The 22,838-nt window shown below is 44.0% G+C and overlaps 1 protein-coding gene across 2 annotated transcripts in view; it reads left to right on the forward strand.

Annotated features, from left to right (window-relative positions):
- Positions 1–1,101: 1,101 nt before the first annotated feature.
- The window catches only part of LOC144128599 (putative G-protein coupled receptor No18), a 164,899-nt gene continuing 143,162 nt past the window's right edge, over positions 1,102–22,838 (forward strand). Inside the window, exon 1 of one of the 2 annotated variants that reach the window (XM_077662130.1) lies at positions 1,102–3,968. The gene's annotated coding sequence lies outside the window, so the exon portion shown is untranslated. The remainder of the gene's footprint in view (positions 3,969–22,838) is intronic. The other variant, XM_077662129.1, reaches the window with a different exon arrangement.

Below are 22,838 nucleotides of genomic sequence, written 5' to 3' on the forward strand. Positions count from 1 at the left end.
TCCTGAACCGGAGGTGAACAGTGGAGAGGAGGAGGAAGGCCAGTCGGGGAAAAGAGGAGGGAATGCAATGTACAGGGAGCAAAACAACTGCTGCGTAGAAGGGTCGCACATCATATCGCGAAGAAAATGGCGCCTCACTCTCCGTGTGAGCAGCGGTGCTTCCCTAATGACCCTACAGCGTCACCGCCTGCTTGCGACTAGGTATAGCTAGAGGCGTTTCCGACTGCCGACTTGACTACATCCTGTTGTGATTCAACGTTCGCTGTATTTCATCCTGCATTGCGGTAACTGTAGTTTCAATGGACTTTTTTTTTTTTTTACTACAAGCTCACTGTTACCGACACCACCGGGATAGAGTCCGCAACTTCGCGTGGAAGGGTACGTCTGTGTTATATTTGACCTTCCTCCGGATTTTGACTGCCTTTCTGTAATAATTTTTGCTCGTCCTGCAAGTAGTTTTTCCTCTCTGATTTCGGTTCTACAGTATTATTGAACAGTCCTCGCGCTTCAAACAATGCTCCACAATAACGTCAGCAAACTATGATTGCGTGCCTCAGTAACTGATTTTACTATTCTGACATAGCCCAATTACTATTCGCGAGTAATGCTCAGAAACCCTCACATGCCCTTATATCTAGAATCTCTTGTACATGCGGGAACACGCAGAGCACTGGGCCACTACACCGATGAGCAACATTTAATAGGGTGTCATAAAGATATGAAAGCGTGGTGCACCGTAGGAGGCGCATTCGTTAGCCCATCCATTGCGACGTTATTCAGCGTGCACGCACGCATTCACACGCAACCGTGCCTCGGTTGAACGCACGCAGGTATGCAGCGGTGATCCGGAACGATGGAGGCTCTTCGAAGAACCGCCACTAGTTGTGCCTAACCGTTAGCGGGGTGCACGGGGCAAGTACAAAGAGAGGCGTCTCCCTAGAATGATATTTGAGCGGCAGCGAAAGGGAAGCGGGAACAGAGAGGAGGTGAGAATCTAGAGGCAGGGCAGATAAGTGAGAAGGAAAAGAGGTGAGAGACTAAAGGGAAGGGAGCGAAGGGAGCGGTATGACGCGGGGTGCCACCAGCGCGTGCGCGCGGGGCAGTCGGGTGGCGGTGGCGCCGTGTTCGCGGCTGGGGCAGCACAGGCGAGAAGGAGGTCGGCGCGCGCGGCACACGCGGCTGCCAGTCGTTCCCGCGACTCGGGACCGCGCGCTGGCCGCGCCTCTGAGTGGTGGTGAGCGTCAACGAGCAGTCTATCGCGCCCGCCCCGGATCCATATCGTCTCAATTATCTCTTTACAACTCGCCACGCTCGGGATACTTCATTCTTTCTTGACTGCGCTCTTCGGAGTTCGACGGACCGAAGTGGGATTCGTCTGACGAACCTTGCACTCACCGCTATCCACCACCTGTTGCTCACTCTGTGTGTCGCTTCGTGCCGCGTTAGCGTGCGCCAGAGGATTTTGCACGGCTCAGACACTGTTTCATCGGAAGATTGTGGTGCTTGGGTGATGCTGGACTGGTGCTCCATACTGCGAAGTTTCCTCGGTATTTAGTGTCTAAAACCGCTACCTTTTCTGTTTTTTTTTTCGTTCTTCTTTATCAATCAAGTGAGTTCTGTGCGGAAAGTACGACACTAGTGAAACGTTTCGTGTCTGGAAGAACAACTGTGCGTGGCGAATATTTCGCTTCTTTGTAATGGTTACAACGTATTCACTGAAACGAATACGGCGCATAGGAAATAGGGTGCTTATATTTGTCAACAAACGAGCTGAGTTGAACACTTCAGATTTCAATCCGACGTCAACCGGAATTCAATCCAATTGTTGCCAGCTGTAGCATTGTTTAATTTATATGAATGAATCCAACCTGCTTGAAACACTCTGTAAATATACGGAGCTGCAGTCTCTCTGTGCCAACTACCTGGCGACGCGCTTTTGCCAACGGTACGGGGTAGGAAAGCTGCTTTGTAAAGCTCTGAATCACAAATAGCAGATTCTCGTGATCGCTAGCTGTCGCATGATTGACAGACCGCTTTATGCGATACTAATGGCTGTATTTGCAATCACGCACCTGTAAAATAAGACGAACTTGCCCAGGTTTACGCTAGTACTGAAGATACCATACGCCCTACTCATATTTTTCGCCCAATGGACAAATTAAGAGTAATATATCTCCCAAAAGCTTTCTCTCGAAGCCGACGCGCTTAATTCTACCAAGGAATTAAGTAGCAGAGAGCTAAAACATGTTGGAAAAAATTGGGTTCACTAGAAGGGTTTGGTATCGTTGGTTTGAAAGCACTTTGATCTTTAAGGTGCAATCAATCGAATGCGGTGCAATTGTAGAAATGAACCAAAACATTGCCATCTGAAACTTCTGAGTCTGAAACAATGTCTTTCCATTTCAAACCTGCAATTCCGTGATGTAATGAAATAACCAACGTATTAATTTCATTCGTCACGCGTAATAGAGAGGCGACTTGTTATCAGAAGCCGCCTAGGAGATTTCCGGCGTCTGTTTGAAGGATTAAAACACCACCACTTTCAGCGACACAACTTCGCTTCATTTAGCACAGACCGGCATTTGCAGATGCGAAAACGGGCACACTGTATATAGAGAGGCTGTATTTTTGTGACGCAAAGAAAACTTGCAGTTAGTGAAGTTGGGAAGAATTCATACTTCCGAAGGCGTCCAACAACGCCCTTCCTTTAGCTTTTGTGGTAAGGAATAACTGGGCTGAAGTTCCAGTCAGTTGTTGCTTTTACAGGAGACACTCCTCAAGCGCTTTTGTACCTGCTCAAAATTCTTGAACTGAAAACAAGTTCACAATCTTTACCGTAGACAGCTCGTTTTGTAAAAGTATTTGTCGTTCGTAGTGTGTGTGTAAAGTACTTCCAGCTCACAACACTTGCCGTGAAGTTCAAGAAAAAAAAAACAGCATCGCCTGTGCTATCTCTTCAGAAGGGCAGATTTTTTTCAAGTGCTAAAGAAAGCAAATGCATTGCTGCCGCAAGAGCGTCAATTGAGATCGTTCGATTTATAATTTCCGCTGGCCTTACTCAAACTGTTCGTGTTTCCAACCGTAAGAACTTAGAGCTGCAATAATTTGATAGCGTAGCAGAGGGCAAAAGTACACCGTACTCGAGGTTACACAGTTGAGGTGAACCGAACACAAATCTCGTCATCGTTTTATAGATACTAGCCAATCTTACGAACACAGGCAGCAGGAACACAAACTGCAGGAAAGAAAATCTAAACTACGCGTGAGCTCCTTAATTGCGAATACAAGCTTATTAAAAAAAGCATGTTGAGATAATCCTGCAAGGTATCGCAAAAGTCTCACCCGTGCAAGAAAAACTAACTATGAAGTCTCGTTCTTTACAGCTCTGAATTATACGGGCCTCTTCCTCTGCTCAGTTTATCGTACGCGCGTTTGTGAATGTGCATAGCCATAAATGAGCAAGGCAGATCTCTGAAGCTTTCCTCTCTGCAAAAGCAGGAAAAGAAAGACGCAAGCACTTATTCTTATTTATTTTTCGTTTGCGCAACAAAAAATTGGAGGACAGAACATTGAGATAACCCCAAACGGGAATACGAAGACGAAAGCCCACTTACAAACTTCGTTACGCGCCAAGAGGGCACAGTGTGGTACAAGACAGATCCGACGCAGCTGCCTTGGTGGACTTGTGAAAGAATAAGGTTGAGAACAACGCGCAGGAAGAACTCGGCTGTGCACGGATTGTGGTGAGACATTCCTCCAGTGCGCTTGCCTGTTACGAGCGGCCCGCTTCAAGGACAAACGGATTCTTTTCCTTGGGCCCGGACAGTTTGCGTGTTGTGCAACTACAGTTTCCAGGACGCTTAATCTCGCCGCAGTTTGCCGGTGCCGAGGACTGCGATCAGCCGTGCGGAAGCGTTGCTGACGGACAGCCCGTGAACGCTTGACTCGGCGCGATCGTTCCGGGCGAGGTAAGCCGCATTGTTTTTAGTTTCAGTTTTTTCTTTCCCTCAGTATGCTTGCGTTCGCGTTATCCAGTGAAGCAACAAATTCTCTGCCGCAGTGAAGGCAATAAAAGAAAAGAGAGGGGCATTTGAAGCGACAATATAGCCGTCCATGTTTGAGCGTTATTTTCTTTCAGAATTGAGAATCTCTGAAAGGAAAGCAATTTTCTGAATGATGTTTTCGCAAGCTGCGGTGAAATAAGAAATAAGTCATTTTGGAAAATTGATGATTGTACTAAAACGCCTAAGACGTTTTAAAAAGAATAAGTCAAGTAAAAAAAAACTTTGTATATATATTTGCTCCGCTTAAAGTGAATACGTGGGCATTAGAGCCATCTTAACTGCCTGAGAAAGGAAGTATCGTCAGCAAACTAGATTTATAAATATCACCATACTCTGGAGGTCTTTTCCTAACACTTGGGACGTAAATAGAGTAGTACGAACTGGGGCAAATTACCAGTACAAACAACACGTCTTGACTGCCTTTTCTCCGCTTTCTGTACTGAGGTGACAAGGGTATTGAAATGAAAGGCTTTTATGACCTACGTATGACGAAAGCCAACTATCATCGGAACGAAGGAAAGCAGAGCCGAAATTCTTTCACTTATTTTTCAAGTTTGTCGGTTGATCATTGAGACTTACCAGGGCAATCATTTTATTCTTGAAAGGTAAGTGATTAGTAAGTAGAACGGTAATGGATTAGAAAGACATAAGACTGCCGTATGTCGTTTGCGGAAGTGTTTCTTCCGCTTTGTAAGGCTGCCTTCCGCGATATACCTACTGCCAAACTTGTTGAAATGTATGGTCATGTTGTAAGGCTAGATATAGCGTTCAGCATTTGAAATTGCTGGCATGGTAAATTCTATCGAAAGAAGGTTCGCATAAAAGCTGTATGGAATGCTCACGTGCACGGTCAGAACACGGATATCAAGATCTATTTAAAAACACCCAATTTCACAATGCAAAGTGAAATTTTTATGCGAATAACCAGTTTGCTACGTTCGTGATCTTGTCCTTGTTCCGGTTTATATATGATACTTGTGGTGGCACACAACGATAGCCGTTTTGCATAATGCATTGTCACAGCGGGCCTCTATTATTCAGTGCCGTATGCTCTTTTTTTTTGCTCTTTTATAAGCTTCACCCTTTCGAACATTCCGCATTTGTGAATTCAGGTTGGAGAACAATCTAGAATAAAGTTATTGCTCTGCATTTGAGGAAACGAACGAATCGCCCACATCCCAAACTCAAAAACAAAACTATTTTCTGCATTTTACATGAAAACAAGCATTTTCTCAAAAGTGATGAAACTAAAGGAACCGATGTAGGGCAAGTCCTAATTTCTTCGTGAATAGCTGGATTAGAGAAAAGTGGAAGAGTCGCTATGAAGCTTTCGTAAGTCATTTCCTGCTTAAGTTAATTCGTTTCATGTATACATAGCTGCTACAATGGCCACAACCATAAACAATCTCTTTCTGAAAAATATCTCTCAATTTCGTGGCCGGATGTCCAACGTTTTGTTCTGTCTGAGATGTTCTCTTAGTAAGGATTGCAGGAGGAAAATTGTTGCAAAAATATTTCGCTAATGTCATTAAAAAAGAGTTTTCGATTCCCGTCTTCTCTTTTCCACCACAACTGTGTGCATAAAGGCACATTCAGTGCATAATTTCGCAAGTGTTCGATAGAAGCTTCTGTGAAAATTCTCGAAGGGATGTGAACGCAACAAACGAAGGATGAAAAGTAGGTACTAGATTCTTAATCAAAACCCTGCCGATGAAAATGGCGGCACCTGAGCTCAACGTGAACACGAAAATAGTTTGCAATATAGGCTCTAACGATGGAGAGGACCGGATTTAATTCTTATGAAAGCATTTGCAGCTATTTTTTTTTATTCTTCAAAATTTTAAACTACACTCTCTGCAAAGAGAACAGTAAGTTGCTCACTACATTTGATACTCAATCGTATTGAGGGAAACAGAAAACTTCAATCTAATTTTCAATGTTTCAAAATGCTTCATGCCCAGGCGCAAATATACAGTGGATTTGACCTCTGGCTGCATCAGTGATCTGTTAAATGTGATTTGGAATTACTTCATAATTAGCACTGTAAAAATCATAACTTTCTAGCCGAAAAATTAGGGAACAGCCTGTCGTTTAGAATTTCCGCAAAAAAAAAAAAAATCTTTTACGCCCCTACTGCTTTTCCTTCGGAGCCCATTGAAATAGGCATTAAAAAGCACGAAGTCTTCAAAAACTCTGCTCCTCGCTTTCTTGAGCCAGTACTTACATTATCATGCCTCTCTTTATTCACCATACGACATCTCTAACTTCAATAAACACGTTGCTCTTTGGGCGTGTCTTTAAGTAAATTTGGCGTTATAGTTAGTTCATCAAGAGAAAATTTATGAATGATGCTTTAAAAAATTCACCTTCATTCAGTAAAATTTGCCCGTGACTTCACGTAGGCCACCATAAAGAGAAACTTACTTACTGCTTGCACCAACTCTATGATGAAAACCTGGAATTTTAATCTCAATGCGCAAACAGCGTTCGCTACTTGAGGCGGCTGGCGCACTTATCAAATGCGCCAGGCACAGTTGCAAATGACATCCTCAGGTGCAATTTAATCAAGCTTCCTTTTTTCTAGCGCGAGATCCCTATACCGCGGGGCCAACCCCGAGCAACACCCTGCTTTGTATGCTTGCGGTGTTTGTGGGTTGGTGCCAAGTGAAAAAAAATAAACAACATAAATAAAAAAATTCCGCGACAGGAATTCGAAACCACGGTGGCGCGAGCAGATCTGCTTCACAGGCCATTGCTTGAGAGCATTAGGCTATCGCTACACTCGAATGCGCCTCATCTTAAAATGCAACACACTCTCGCGCGGTGACTTGCACGCCGTCGACTTCGTCAGCTATTAATACTAACGAACTAATATTGGCGAAATCAGCCATGATGCGGTAGTCAGAGAGAGATTTCAACTGCACGCGTTGGTGCGGGAAAAATTGTGACAGAACCACGGCACTAAAGTAATACACGCTGGCGTTGCCAACATTGCTGCGGAAACGGGTCACTGGAGCATAGATAGCTGGCGTACATTGGGTAAATTTGCTTTGAGGATGAAAAAGTTAAAGACGTGCATAACTGGTTCTCTGGGTCAGTGGACACCTTGATTGCGCTTTAAGGTGCTTGGCGGTCGTTTTCACCTGCAAAGAACCGCTTTCGTCCAATATTTCTTTTTTAGCAATGCTAAAAAGCAAGCTATTTTTTATACGTATGCAATTTTCCACGGTATTTTGAGTCTGAAGTTGAAAGGCTTCTTCGGTCAATTATGCGTAGCCTTACCTCCTCGCTATCAAGGATTACCCGTCATGATAAGAGTCGTTTATATTGAAATTTCAATCAGCAACAGTAGCCTACCTTGCAAATCTTCACTTGAAATACAAAAACGGGCTCATAGACAATGTAATCACAAAAAGATAACGATGAGCTTTAAACTGCAGGAACACTAAACCCAAAAATTTAATTTGCACTTGGCCTTTCGATAAGTTTTAATATTGTTTTCACAGAAAAACAAAATGTTTTCTGGTAATCACAGTGACGCTCCCCGCTCTAGGAGAACTTCCGAGTTCAGGGGAATTGCGCCAGCGCATTCGCCTTGGACTCTTGACGCCGATTTTTTAACCCCTCCTAAATATTTTACGAATGCATACGCTCCTTTGCTCGCTGACAGAGGGCGCCCAGTATTTTTGGGAGCATTCGTTCCTCATTCTTCGTCAAACCGAATTCTCGGCCCGCCTCCCACCGACTTGACTCTTTTCACTCCTCACGAAGTGAGCTCTGAATAACAATCCTTACGCTGGACGGCTCATATACGAGAAGACTCGCTTGCGAGTCGCTTGAGATGCCCCGTTGTCATTTAAATTGTACATCCATTTCCTCCGGCTTCCTTTTTTGCATGCGGGTGCTCAGAGAGATGCATAGCAAAAAGTCTTGCCTTTTGAACGAGAATACTTCCTTTAAGGATTGCTTTATGCAAAATCATCTATGAAGATTTCACGAGAGGCTTTTTTTTTTTGTTTCTCGCGCAAGGCTCTTATATCGGCTCGGAACAAAGTTGTCGTTCTTTTTGGCGCCATTTTTTTAGCGCCACAAATATTTTTGTAATATTTTCCTTTCGCCGAGCTTTGCATTGTATGACTTCATACACATCATCAATGTAGAAGTGCAGTAATTTTCTATTCTAAGTTACTAATTATACGCGGTCCTTCCCACCAAAAAGAAAATCCTTCACTTAGGAACTTAACTAAAGCTTCAGAAGGAAATAATGCAGCGTGATTTACATTCATGTTGGGATGTGCTGATGTGAGCTTTAACATTGCTGTTTTTCTTAACTGTAGGATGGCCGCCCTTTACGGCAGCCTTGCATTTAATATTATACACCTACTTTAAATAACAAGGCGCAATTTTATCGAAATGCTCAAGTCTTTAAAAATACTAAATTTACTCCATCGTTTTTGGAGCGCTTATCCGAAAAGTGCTAAACCTCGCGTTGAATTTCTTTTTACCAAGGCTATGAATCTTTAACGGCATCACGCCAAAGAGGAACCATTTTCTGTGCAGAAAGTGCACGTACGAACTTAGCGGGGTTAAAAAAATGTCCTTAACGTGTGGTGGACGATGCTTATTATGCTTTTGTGAAGAGCTCGTTGGTAGCACGCGATCATGCGAGCTTGATAGGGTATATGTGAAAGCCTCAGTTTATCACTGCGGCGTCGTCGAATAATTCAACAGAAATCTCTCCACGGCAGCTATCAAAAAAACAGATGGCACTGCATGGGTCCTCGCAGTTGATTTATTAGAAACTGCGTCGTGATCATGCGCTTATTTTATTTTTTGCATCACCAAACGGACAGTCAGGCCAGAATGAAGCGTGAATGGCGCCCGTAAACAGTGAAATATATTTTAGCTCTGTATTTTCAGCTAAAGCGCATGACTAGGCTAATTTAGGTTTCAGGGTGAACGGCTTACCGAAATCAATATTCATTACAGCATTTCAAAGCACTAATTCACTATATAGTAGAAAGATACGGCATAAATGTGCATGGGTGTTTTCATTCGGGCCTGACTGCGCACTCTAAAGAATGAGGCGATATCAGGTAGCAATTTAGATATGTGACCAGTTGTCAGCTACAATATTGTCATCTTCCTGATGAAGAAAATCGTAGAGGTACTGGCTTGTTGAGTCCTCATCATCCTCCCCGGCAACTGCGTCTATAGAGTTCACGTGATCACTTCTGGTTAAGCGAATGTGATTTACTATTGACGCATGGATGTGAGGCACGTATTTCTAACGCAACGCAGCCTTTACCCTTTGCTCATTTAGGTCTTGGGCAATTAACAAAAAGGAAACGTTCTGAAACACAAAAGATAGTTTTATTTAAACTGATTTCTTGATTTATTGATTGATACTGATTTATTCAAAAAGACACTGCGCGAATGGTTTTGGACTGGAGGAAAAAATGCGCAGGTGTAGCGCATTTTCACGTCGTGCCAGTTTCACGTCGTATGGACACTGCTGCAATTAAAATGAAGGATACACTCCCTTAATCAGGTTGTGAACGAACAAAGCAAGTGTCTTTGTACCACTGACAATTTCCATTGCTTGTCATTTGTTATTCATGCTGCGTTCCGAGAAAATGAACACTAAATGCCTGTGATGATATTAACATCAGAAGCGCCGAAAACAAAGCGGGATATTTTCTGTGCAGTCCAATACAAAAACGTCCTATGGGCGTCTGTGGAAAAAGCCATGTCCGTCTATGGCCTTTTATAAACGTCAATAAGCACCCATCGAGGTGCTTATTGCCAGCTATTGAAAAATCTATGCCACTAAACCTATAGCTTTGGAACCATACAACTGTCTTAAGCTCTCTATACAAAAATATCTGAGCCTGTATATACAGCTATAGATAGAAATAGGAAAGGTTTTTAGCTATTTGGGCTAAAATCCTATAGCCGGCCATAGGACATTTTTGTATGGAGTAGAAACTCTCAGTGATCCTGCGATGTTGAGGGATAACATAAACGGATGCAATACTGTTGTGAGGCCGTCTGTGGAGTTAAAAGTGACGCCTCGAGCAGGTAACAAGCCTGCGACAGAGCACATAATTGGCCTTTGATGATGTAGGCAATTTAAATTTGTGCCCTGGATTTAATAAAATAAAAAAGTCTACAACCTACCCCTCAACCTCCCAGAAAAAAGTAGCTGGCGGGTCAGCGTTGCTAAGCACAATATATTGTGCGAAGGAACAGGTTTTTGCAGGTGGAAATCACCCCCATGTACCTGAAATCGCGATTGAGGCGTCCACTGACTCAGGAAGCAGATCTGCGCTCCTTTAACTCTTTCATCGTTTATACCAATTTACCCAATGTAGGCTGGTATCCAATGCTCCAATGCCATGTTTCGGCACCAGTATTTTGAATGCAAACGGGTATTGCTCTAGTGCCTTTTCTCTGCCACAGTATTGTCCACTCCATCGCATGCGGCTCATATCTCTCTCACTAGTGCCACATAGATCAAAGCGCAAATATTAGTTTGATAGTGTTATTAGTTGAGGAAGAAGGCGATGTGCAATGCACAGCCTGAGTGTGCTAAAGTTTAGTACGAGGCGTGTTCGGCTACGGCGATAGCCTATTGCATTCGTGCAGTGGCCAGAGAAGCTGATCTGTTCGCGAATACCCGTCGCGGAAATTAATTTGATTTATTATTGTTTATCTATTTCACTTGACACAAATCTAGAAACACCACAAGCATACAAACAGCGCAAGTTGTTGCTTATGGTTTACTTATGGGAATAGTGGTTTCCCACCAAAAGACAAAAAGTACGCGCTGCATTATAACGCTTGACCTCGAATGCATGAAAGGCTGCTGGAGGAATTATTGCGACAATAGTAACTGCGGTAGCTACCGAGCAGCCTAATTTCCTGTTGTCCAAAGTTATTTTCTACGAAAATTAACAGCACCTAATATATTACGCTGACCCCAGAGGACCCGTTGGTTCAAAACAGTATCTTCCTTGAGAAACGATCTATCATGATGGAAAAATAGAATTTTGCAGTCTGTACGAAAATATTTGCGTGACAACGGCAGTTGTGCTCTTTGGCACATGAAGTTGTTTCAATTGTTCATTTGCTTTGTGAATATCTAGGTTTGTGCAACCTGATCCGCCTGTATTTTGACTTATATTGACCTAGTGCGCTGATACTCACTACACTGCCTGCAAGGCTTTTGTGGCTACAAGAGTGTTTCTAAACTTCACAATCATTGCTGCGTGGCCCTAAAGAAGTATGAATGCATTCCCAAAATACATGGCCCACTGGCGGCTTAAAGTTCTCGGGTGCAGTTTCCTATGCCGCACATAGTTTCGTTACTAATTAGGCAGTATTGTACCACATGACTGGGACTAGAGAAGATAGAAGTACCCGTAGTGGCAAGACATTATATAGCCAGTAAATTACGACGTTAGTATGCTTTGGTGTCCGTGCCGTTTCTACGTAGTTCATATGTTGAGCTCGAGATGTTAGAGTCGTTAGCCGCATAAATAGCTCTCAAATCTGGGGATAATTGCAGTGTAAATGGAGTAAATATTTATGTAGAGCATAGAAGATTGCATTTCTTTATTACGTTTTTTTTTTCAAAAAGGGTGCAAACCCCGTAGCTGCGTGTGGAGGATGTTACGCTAAAGCACTGAATACGTAGAGTGTGATAAGTGGCAGCGTTGATCAAGAAGAAGCAGCACAAGCAGTTAGAAAAGGGAAGTTTGAGCAAAAAAGTGCACTAACTCTACTAAAGCCGAGCCTGAAAACGGCTGTATTCCTTTGGTCTGTTGAGGTGTGATATTTTACCTATCATGGCACCTTTTCAGACAATAAAACAGCCTCATGGCTTTTCAAAAATCAACCCCAGTGCTGATTTATATATCTTGGCTTGTTATATGGCGCTTAATTTTCCAAGTAGTTCACCATAACTGCATTTTTCTTTCATTTAGGCGTAACCTACCAAAATCATAGCTTCTGTGATCCGTTTTCCCAAGTATTCTATAGCACAATTCACTACCACATACGTACTGGCGAGCAGCGCAGTCCTAAAATAATGCTGTCACTGCTACTAATCTGCTGTCAGCAATTACTTTAATTTATGCAACAAGGTTGCTAACCTTAAGTTTTAATGATCGAAAAAATCGCCAAATCATGATTTGTTGGCGCTTGTGCTCAGCCTTCACCTCGCGGTTTTTCTTCCATGCCCTATTCTTATACAATATATAACCCAATGTTATATAGTTATAGCGTTATGTTGCAGCTTGTTATATCGCCGACTAGCTATTCCGGAGTAAATAGCAGTAAATGTGCGAAATGTTTTCCGTTGTGTCTAGTTATTAAAAGCAGACAATTTGAAAATTAATGTAAAAATAGAGGAAAACATTTAGCTTTAGTTCGAATATGTCAATTAAAACAAATTCCTTTTGGTACCCTCTGAGAGCATGGCTCCGAAGTTTGATACTCCTCGGTTGCCATGAAGCTGCCACGTCTAGCAATGGGTGGGCTTTGCACGCGACTAGAGTAACCACGCCGCGACGACGCGTAGGTTGCAGGCACGAGTTTTTGAAGAAAGTTGAGTGTTCACCATGCAGACATGATTCTATCTACTACTATCACCTGACGAAATTCTTCTCCAACACTATGCCGGCCAACAGAGTACTACTTTGTGCCTTTCGTTCAGACTTAACTTCACCAGCGAAATCACGGGACCACCAGGAAAAGAAGATCACATCAACTAGCCCACAAGGTTATCTTGTTCCCATTCTTTCCATGAGCTTTTTCCTAGTGAAGAAAAAAATGCAATGATGCAGAACTGCATTAAGCTGGTCGCCTAAATCTATTGCGAACAACACTTCTTGCGGTAGTTCTAGGGCAGCCTGTGCCGGAATGCAATGGCTTTGCCATGCGTATGTTATTGGTACGGTGGCTTCCCATTCGCTGTTCAACAGTCGTGTGTCGCGTATGCATGATATTTGCACCTTCAAGTAACCATAGCGGAGGCTGCGTGACTAGTAAAAAATCCTATCGAAGAGCTCTGTTGGTCGTTTTGAAGTTGTTTGCTGTCAATGGCACCTTACCTTGCTCGACTTTAGCCCCAAAACCATTTACCATGCCCACTTTCTTCATATATTTTGTGACATGCACAACGGTCTCTCGTTCCACAAGCGGACCATCCAAAAGGAAAACCTACAAGTGGCTTCCAACGCACGCATTCTGAATGCGGCTGCATTTGTGACGCGGTGTCTGCGCACACCCACACGCGCAGACGCTGTCCCTTAGCTTTTCGGAGTTTCTTTTCATCCTCTTTTTCCACGCCGTCTGCGTCTTGAGGGAGGCAATCTTGTTACCACCGAGTAAAAAGCAGTCCTCCCGCGAGTGGTGAAAGGATTTCGCTGTTCTGCGATCCTGGTTTTGCAACGGCAGACGCGAGTTCTGGGGGCGTCTAGGCAAACAATGCGACGAAGATTCGGAACAGTACGCTATCACCTCACGTATATATACGCAGACTGCGCCCATTCTGAGGGAGTGAGGGGTTGTGTTGTGTTCGTTTTATAGCACATAGGCAGCTAAGTCCATCATGCGCCAAGCTCAACGTTGACGAGTGTCTGCGGGGACGAAAAATAATTGTCGTCTTAAGGTGCAAAGACGGTAGTTGCGCAAGTGCAGGAAGAGCAAAATTCCGCAGTTACTTTCAAAGTAGAAACTCTTAGAAAGAAAACGCGCGATTAACAGGCTTGCACCAACTCTTACAGAAATTTCTTTAGACAGTCTATAGACTGTCTATAAACTTTTGTTTATAATGTCTATAGTCTTTCTCTAGACAAATCATAGAGAACAATCTATAGGCAATAGATATTCTATAGACAGTCCAAAGACAATCTATAGATTTATGGTCGTACAATTTTAGTAGACTTTTATCTGTAGACTATGAATTGACAAAACGAAATGTCTATAGGAAAGCAATAGGCGCTTTAAGAAGTCTAAAGTCTGTCCATAAATGATTTTTGCAAGAGAAGACCAGACATCTGAACGCTCACTGTGTTTGTAAATGAGATGAAAGACTGCGCAATTCATTTAAGTGGAAGGACTCAAAAGATGAAAACCAAGTATGGAAGGCGCACTCCATGAAATTGCTAGGAGAGAATATGAGCCAGAAAAGATACAAAATTTATCTTGTTAAGAATTAGAGTCTAAGTAAGACCGCTTAATCTTGTTAGTAAATCTTGTTAAGTAGAGTCTAGCGCTTTTCTCGTGTGCGATCACCATGCGGTTATTGACTAGAAAATTCCTGCATGGCTAGCGTGGGTGCTCTGAGGGTTCGAAACGCTTTTCAGCAATTAAATCTTTCCAACTATATCTTCATCAGAGACAATCTAGGCTGTTTTGGAATGTCGTGCAGTAAAGGAATCAGGATTAAATTATTAATGAGGAATGAATTGGATGCACCATAAGAAGTATAATATCGGCTTCTTTTTAATCCGGTTTCATATCTCTGGGCTCAGTCGAGTGTAGATGAATGCAGAGATCTTTATGTCAAGCATCTCCACTCCTGAGGTTCACCAAGTATAGTAGGCACACCACATTATCGGAGTCTGTTTTGAAGATTCCCTTGCGTCACATTTCTTGAGCGATAACTTCTTTCCTACGCATCAAGTTTCCTTGGTCACGCAGTGGCGCCAAGCACGATATGCAGCAAAAATTGTTCTTTAGAAATTCACTCTTTAACGGTGGTGGCGCAGCTAGTTGTCTGGCAAAAACAATGGGGATACTTTTTTGTACTATGTGTGTGTGTGGGGGGGGGGGGTCATATAGTATTATGGTTTATGGGGGTTTAACGTCCTAAAGCGACTCAGGCTATGAGGGACGCTGAGATGGCGTTAGATTAGAAATTTATGCAGTACGACAGACCATAATGACAAGTCAGTGATGAGGCTTCTTTTTGCGGCCATGCAGAGGGAGTGAGGGGGTGGGCGGGACTTAGGAGGTGGCACTCCATTTGTACGGATGACGTCATAACTGTATCGACCAATGAGAGTATGTTATGACAAACCGCAACTCCGGGTTTTTAAGAACTTCCGTCATGAGGCTTCTGTTAGCGGCGATATAGGTGGAGGACACGGGTGGGGGGAAGACGGTGGCAGGTGAGGCAGACTTAAGGTCATCTGACCTGACGACGGCATAACTGTTTTGGGCCGTCAGAAAATTTATGGCATGCGACAACGCCACGTTGTTTTCCGCTATGTGGTTTCTGTTTGCGGTGGTGCAGGTCAAGAAGGGAACCCTAGCGGACGTGACAGGTGTAGCAGGTAGCACATCACCGGACCTGAAGACGTCATAACTGTCTCGACCACTCAGCGAATTTCATGACAAACCGCAACGCTGTGTTTTTTTTTCGTATTTCATGGCAGGCCACAGGTACTGGACTTCTCTTATTTTATTTGAGACCGCAACGCCGGTTTTTTGCCGCGACGAAGCTTCTACTGTTATAACTTTCAAAAAATCAGTGCTCTATTTTAATCATAGCCACCCCCACCATCACGCCAATTACGTTTACTGCCGGACAAACTCTTATGTTATTGATCTCCAGCGAACAGTGCCATAGCGGTGTATAGATTTTTTTCACGGCACCCTGGGCGTCGCCACATTCCTCATTGGGCTGTTTTGCGCACTTGGCGCTAGTGTAGAGCATGCGGCAATGGCACTCGTTTGGAATGGCCCAGAGAGGAGGCATTTCGACGTCCTCGTCGCACAATGGAAAGTTGTATTAACACCTTCCCAAAACAACAACGAAATAAGCGTAGCGAGCAAAATGTTCTCTCTATACTTCGTCTTCAGATGCCGGGGCGCGCGATTAAACGTCGGACGTAAGAAGGCTGCGTCTATACGCTGCTCTCGAGACAGTATACTCAGGCTGAGTTTCCGCGACGGCTTTACGATTCTGGCGAAGTGCAGCCGCTAGACGAGTGTTAGTTCCACTGAAGGGGGCGTCACGAAAGCGGCTGAGGTCGGGCAGCTGGGATGCAACGAAGGCCGAGAAAGTCCACGGCAGTAGCGTGAGGCATTCTCGTTCGTGTGTGCGCACTGCACTCGCCCGCGAGGGCACAACAATCTCCGTGCGAGAAAATTGCATTAAGGTTCCCTGTTCCAGCTTGCCCTCCCTCGGGCTGGGCCTCGTCTTTCCCCCGAGAAGTTTTTCAACTTCGCCGCGTCGAGCGCCCATTGCATCCGCTTTGAGCCGGGTAAGAGGCGGCCCCCGTGTCGAACGCACCCGCTTTGGCCTCCGCAAAACGGGCCCTCTTGCTAAAGAGAATACCGGAGCGGTCGCTATTAGATTACCCCGACGTGCGCGCACTGTGGGTGGAAGGTGACCGGGCGCAGACACAGAACGCGGTGAGTGAGATTGTGAACAGCCGTGGAGATTCCGGGCTATTTACTTACTCGCAAGTTGTGCCCTTGCGCAGACCGAGTCGTGAGGGCGTCGAAAATTGCGCGGAAACAAACCCTGCGGCCGGAGAGAGCTGTGCGGAGCCTGGGGGAAAATTGGCAGGCGCTGGACGGACCACAGGCGAGAGGGTTTCACTGACGAACGCACTCATTGATAAGTGACTTTTTTTTTTCGGTCGTGCCGAGCTCAGCGCAATTTTACGAATGAAGTGGCGCGTTCAATACGGTTTGAATGGAACTGGACGGTGATGTAGTTCGTTGAGATGAACACCACTTCGGTGGTCCAACGAATTATCAAAATGAAATGACTATTTCTTTAAGTATAAGCAGATTATTAGTGTATGATATACATTAGAAAAAATTCATACGATATGAATAACGTTAACTTCTTCAGAACAGAACAAATTTTCGTTCTGGATTCTGCCCTCCAAACACTTAATTTTGCATTAGTTCACAGAAGAGAAGGCGAAACCGCTATTTTGTATTGATGTGAGTTTCATAGAATAATAGGCGTTTCAAGATAGCATGAATTATCTTCGAAGCATTTTATTTACAGAGCTTGCAGTGCGCATCTTGACCCGCCGCGGTGGCTCAGTGGTTAGGGCGCTCGACTACTGATCCAGAGTTCCCGGGTTGGAACCCGACCGCGGCGGCTGCGCTTTTATGGAGGCAAAACGCTAAGGCGCCCGTGTGCTGTGCGATGTCAGTGCACGTTAAAGATGCCCAGGTGGTCGAAATTATGCCGGAGCCCTCCACTACGGCACCTATTTCTCTCTTTCTTCTTTCACTCCCTCCTTCATACCTTCCCTTACGGCGCGGTTCAGGTGTCCGACGATATATGAGACAGATACTGCGCCATTTCCTTTCCCCAAAAACCAATAATTATTATTATTAGTGCGCATCTTCCTGGAATTGCAGATAGAGCTTTTAAATGAGGTTGAAGGGCCCTCTCACTGCTAAGAGTGACCTTGAGATAAATTCATCATAACCAGTGTGTTTTTAGCGTTCACGAATGCCATGTAAAGCTAATAATCAGGATGACAGCGCCTGCGCATACTTATTTAGTGAGTTAGGTTTGGTGAGTGGATGGATGGGGCGTACAGATACAAAAAAGTACTTCACAGATGCTTGGATGATGCACGCCTATACAGATTGCCCAGCGGTTAGTGTCAAAGTTTGCGGCGTTATTAGGTAGTATTTATTGCCCTAAACACTACTGTTGGCGGCAGAGGCTTTCCCTGATTGATACCGTGGGATAGGCGGAAAAATTGCAGAAAATAATACGAAATCCAGTAACCCTATTCTATAACCGCATTTTTTTCTTGTTGTCAATTCGTGCTTTCCATCATACCCATTCATCTCAAAAATACACATTTTAGCGCTGCAGTGACTGGTTGCCTTGCAGGGAAAAGAGCGGGAAATTACCCAATAAGTGAACTATGGTGCAGAGGTATAGCTATTACTGCAAGGGCTGTAAACAAACTGTTTGCTCGAAATGCTGATGTATTAAGCCACTGTTGCGTTGCTTCAAATACTCAAGAAGTTAGTTAAAGTGGTAAAACAAATTAGGTGATAGTGAAAGTTAATCTGTACAACTAAAAGCCAAGCGCAAGTGCAGCACATTTTTAAACATTCCAGTATAGCTTGCAGGCGCGACTGCTGAACCTTCAGGCACAAAAATAAAAGGCCCATTGATTTAACCGACCACAACTGAAGCCCTCTAATTTTTACGCCCTGTTTGCACCTTTACAGCGTTATTTCTGCACAGATTTGCTCTGCATTCAACCTTATTGACATTGTGACGACAGGTACTCTAGGCAGTAAAGACGGGTGTCATCCTATATTGCGCGATATTCGGCTACGCTGCATATTCGCACCACTTCCAGGGTGGGTGAAGAAATGACAAACAAGTCAATTTCGACGTTATGAGCCGCGTGGTTCTTGCTTTGCGAAAACAAAAATGCCCAAAGGTTATGCAATAGTAGGCAGATATGCCGCACTGTATCGTGTTCACTAATTTTGGTTTATACGGTTCATCACGGTTTGGACTCTATACCCTCTTTCTCTCAAACTCAGGTAAAAAATGAAACGGCACTCTCCACCAGAAGTCGGGGTAACCTCTTTGATGTGAGGAAGAGAGAAATGGGAGCTTTGAATTCGCTCTCCTGTGTGCGATGAAGTCTTCTTACAAGAGCACAGAATTGCCGCAGACTGGGTGAGGGAAACACATCGGGATTGCTCACATGCGTAACGATTTGGAAGAATGGAGAAGATCGTTGATCCCAACTGGGACCCAGCGTACTGAAGAACACAGTTTCGCCATAAGAGAGCAGCCGACGCTGGAAATCTCCGCTAAGCGCCGGTCCAAAGGGGAAAATAGAGGCATGAAAAGCTGGATACAAGGATCGCGGCGTGCAGACACGTCACGCACGTGCTTGAAATATGCATGCCGGCGGCCGCAGCCATTCTTTATTTACCAGCAGGCAAGGCAGGGGCATCGCGACTTCTTGCACGCGTTGTCTGGCGCTGCTCTTTGCGCGCGCGCTGGATTAGTCCGGGCCATATTTCACCCCGAAAATACCACCGCACCAAGCCACATCTCATGATTGCTTCTTTTCGTCGCTTGCGAAAGTTTCTACGGAAGGCACTAATACGTTCTTTAATACTCCGCCGACGGCGGACGTTTAGGAGCCCTGTGAAATATTTCCAGAACATGTTGCGCAAAAGCAGCTGTTCAGTTCGCCCAAGAGTGCAGAAATCAAACCGACCAAGTTTCTTCCAATAAAAATATATTTTGGAGGTCATAAAGGAAGCCTTAGTCTTTTTTATTCACATTCAAATGCAAGAATGGGCTACAGGAACATGACTGTGTCTCTATTAATATCATATCCTTGAATATAAAGATTACTGCGCAGCGGAATAGTTCTTATGGCACATGACAATCTGATACCGCTTATATACAACTTCCTTCGGCCTTTGCTAGGGAAAAAAATTGTTATCCTACTACAGAAGAATCCAAGTATTGGGGAAATCAATGCTTGAAGTAAAATTAACTTCGCGACGAAAATACGTGCTGCGCCATTTTTATCAGTTACTTTCGCTGCGGAAAGAAATTTGCATGACTGATAGTTTGGTACCTGGCACTTCAACAGTGCTCCACGTAGACTGTTGATTAGCCTTCTGGACGATGTGCATTTCTGTCCATTTATATTACCACTTAATGGATCACTGCTCCAGATTAATTGTTCTGAAGCCTGCTGATCGGATCTATTGGAAAGCTTCCACGATGCAAACAAGAGCTCGTACATTCTTTCTGTGCATTTTAGGCACGCAAAGAATGGTATCGGGGTTTCTACCTGTGTGTAATGATATTTTTGAAGTAATGTTACTGCAAAACAATTTTGAGCAACACCTAGCTTTTTCAAAACTCGTAAAAGGTAAGTAATCATTGTAATGATTGCAACACTTCCAAGCTGTGAATGTATCATGGATTTTGGGCCTGCTTTATTGCTGTTTATTGGTAGTGCGACCTTCGGTGCACGCTCATTCCAAGGACAGGGGGAGTGGACGATCTTCGCTTTCGATGTCGCGGTGGCTAGCAACAAGGTCGAGAAATGTCATGCGTGATATTCGGGTACTCTGTTCTCACCTTTCAGGGGGACATTTATGCTGAAAGAAGAAGGCGCGATAATCTGACATTAGGCAGTAGTGGTGCAGTAGAGAAAAATGTAGAAGTACTGAAAAATATCTACAACTGCCGCACAGCCTTCGTTGTCCTCCATAGACAGTGAAATGAAATACAAATAAGGAAGTGTGCAAGGAAGGTTTCAGGAAGCCTGTCAGGCGAAAATTATTACAGAGAAAGCAACAGCAATGTTCAGCACTCGCGCATGAAACCAACAGTTCGCGATAGGCAGCGAAATGTTTAAAGTGGTGAAAGAATACATATTCCTTAAGGCACGTATTGCAAACAGAGGTGGACGACTGCAGTGAACTAACAAAGAGAACAAGAATGGATATGAGTGCATTTGAGAAGTACTCTGAGATTATCAAGGGCAGTTTATCAGTATAACTGATGAGAAAAGTATATAACAGCTCCATCTTTCTGGAACTCACTTATATGGAAGAAGCCAAGAGGCTCAGGGACGGGGTTGAATTTTAACTGAAAACAGCGAAATCAGGAAGGTAAATATTATTTATTCAACATTAAAAGACAGGAAGAGGGCATAGTGGGTCAGTGAAATAACGCGAGTGAACGAAAATCTGGTCGAAATAAAAAAAAAATGGGGATAGGCTGGGCGTGTAATGCGAGAGGAAGTTAACCGGTGGTCGTTAAAGGTAACAGAACTAGTTCCAAAAGAAGGCAAGCGTAGTAATTGGTGGTGGAAAGTCAGGTGAGTAGGTGAGATGAGAAATCTGCGTGGATAGGCTGGTCGTAGCTACCACAGGACTGGGTTAAGCGCAGAGTTATGAAAGAGGCTTTTTTCCTCCAGTAGGTATAGTCTGGCTGATGATGAACCTGCTTTAGGTACCGGAACGCTGCCACGTCAGGCGCCACGTAAGGTAGACACGGACTAAGTTTAGGTCAGGATTGCTGTGAATTTTGGCAATTATTGCATAACCGGAGCACACACAGACGAGAACATTGAGGAGGACACAACTCAAACAGTATCTTTTATTATAGAACATGCATGTACCAACTCACAGAATAAATACGGGTGAATGAAAATGTAGAGCGGCGACATAGGCAAGCAGAAATAAAACTGTAAAATGCTGCTTGCTTAAACTACTCTTGCGTCCCTTTTAAAAACAAAGAATGTAAGCATTGCTGTTTTTGGCTTGTAATAGGCGCTTGACTTTTTAAGTAAGGGCAAAGAACAGGACGCTGGAGGAAGGGTAGGGAGCAGAAAGAAGAAAAAGAATTGCTTTCGTAAGTTTATTTTACCTCGTTGAGCTGCTGCAAGCACTGCTTCAGGCAGATTTCTTGTTATTTAATGAACAAATCAGCGATCATCATAGCCTGCGAAAGACATTTGCATCCAGTTATCACATTGCGGAAAAGTGCCGGAAACATCCTTGTCCACCCTGCACAGCAAATATCAGTCAGTCCGGAGCTTGTAGGAGAGATGAAACATCTGCAGAGATAGCAATACTGGGGAATCACTTTGTCAGCGTCCCGTCTGAAGTTCTCACTTAGCAAAAGAACAGCCTACTGCAAATCAAAACACAATAGTTTATTGGTTGTTTGTTGCTCAGGAACCTGCACATGCCATTTTTCATCTGGAACTTTTAAAATATTTTTTTAGTTCTCGTGCAGTCTGCCATACTTTCTGATCCATGCTCATTTTTGTTTTGAGCATTTCGATACATGCTTTGCCTGTGTTGAAAGTAATCGCCCGTTCTGCCTTCTCTTCAGTGCTCACCGAAATGCCCTCTGGTGCTCAAGAATAAATAGCGATGAAGCTCGCATTGTCATCCATATATTTCCGCTCTGTTTTCAATTGTTGAAAGAAGGTGTCCCGCGAGATATAGAAAAAAATTAGGTAAATATGTTTGTGAGCTCCCATCGAAGACTCTAGAAGCTGGTTTAGGCCATCTAGCACGTTGTCACCGAGTGATTTTTACGTCGTAGCAAAACAGAAGCATCGACAACACGCTGTTTGTCAACCATGCCTTTGATGAAAAAGAAAGATAGAAGACGTCCCGTTAGAATCCGCATGGACTCATTTCTAATTCGTTGCCACAATAAAGTACATGAGAATGACCTGACCGAATCCCTTCCGCGGCTTCTTTTTATCCCACCAGCTTGATTACTGTCGCCATGGAAATGACCCGCGCGCCTGTCGCTAAATGTCTGTTTTGTTTCATTGTGCTGCTGTTTTATACTAATTTTAATAAACTGCCCAGTTTTTAGAAGCTCCAGTGTCGCGTTAAGCGTTTATTGCCTCTCTGTGCAATCGCTTTCGCGCGGCTTATGTTGAGGTACGTTCCAACAAGGCGAGTTCAGTACCTTGCTTTCCTCATATAAAGTTGTTATTACACTTGGCACGAGTACAGTGCGCGTAATCGAATGCTGCAAGAGCACCATAAGAGGCGCATTGAAGCTAATGAAGTATAGTGCGGTTGTACCAGCAGTCTAATTGTGTTCAGCGCTTTTGTATAATACTGGCCTAGCGTTGTCACCATTGTATTCAACGTGTGGTGTGTGTGGTGACATAGAACATTACCTCTTGTGCTGTACTTTGTACAACGCGGAACGGGCTGTGCTATTCGGATCCCTCAAGAAGGCAG

Source organism: Amblyomma americanum, chromosome 4 (genome assembly GCF_052857255.1).
Source record: "Amblyomma americanum isolate KBUSLIRL-KWMA chromosome 4, ASM5285725v1, whole genome shotgun sequence".
In the NCBI taxonomy this organism is placed as follows: Eukaryota; Metazoa; Arthropoda; class Arachnida; order Ixodida; family Ixodidae; genus Amblyomma; species Amblyomma americanum.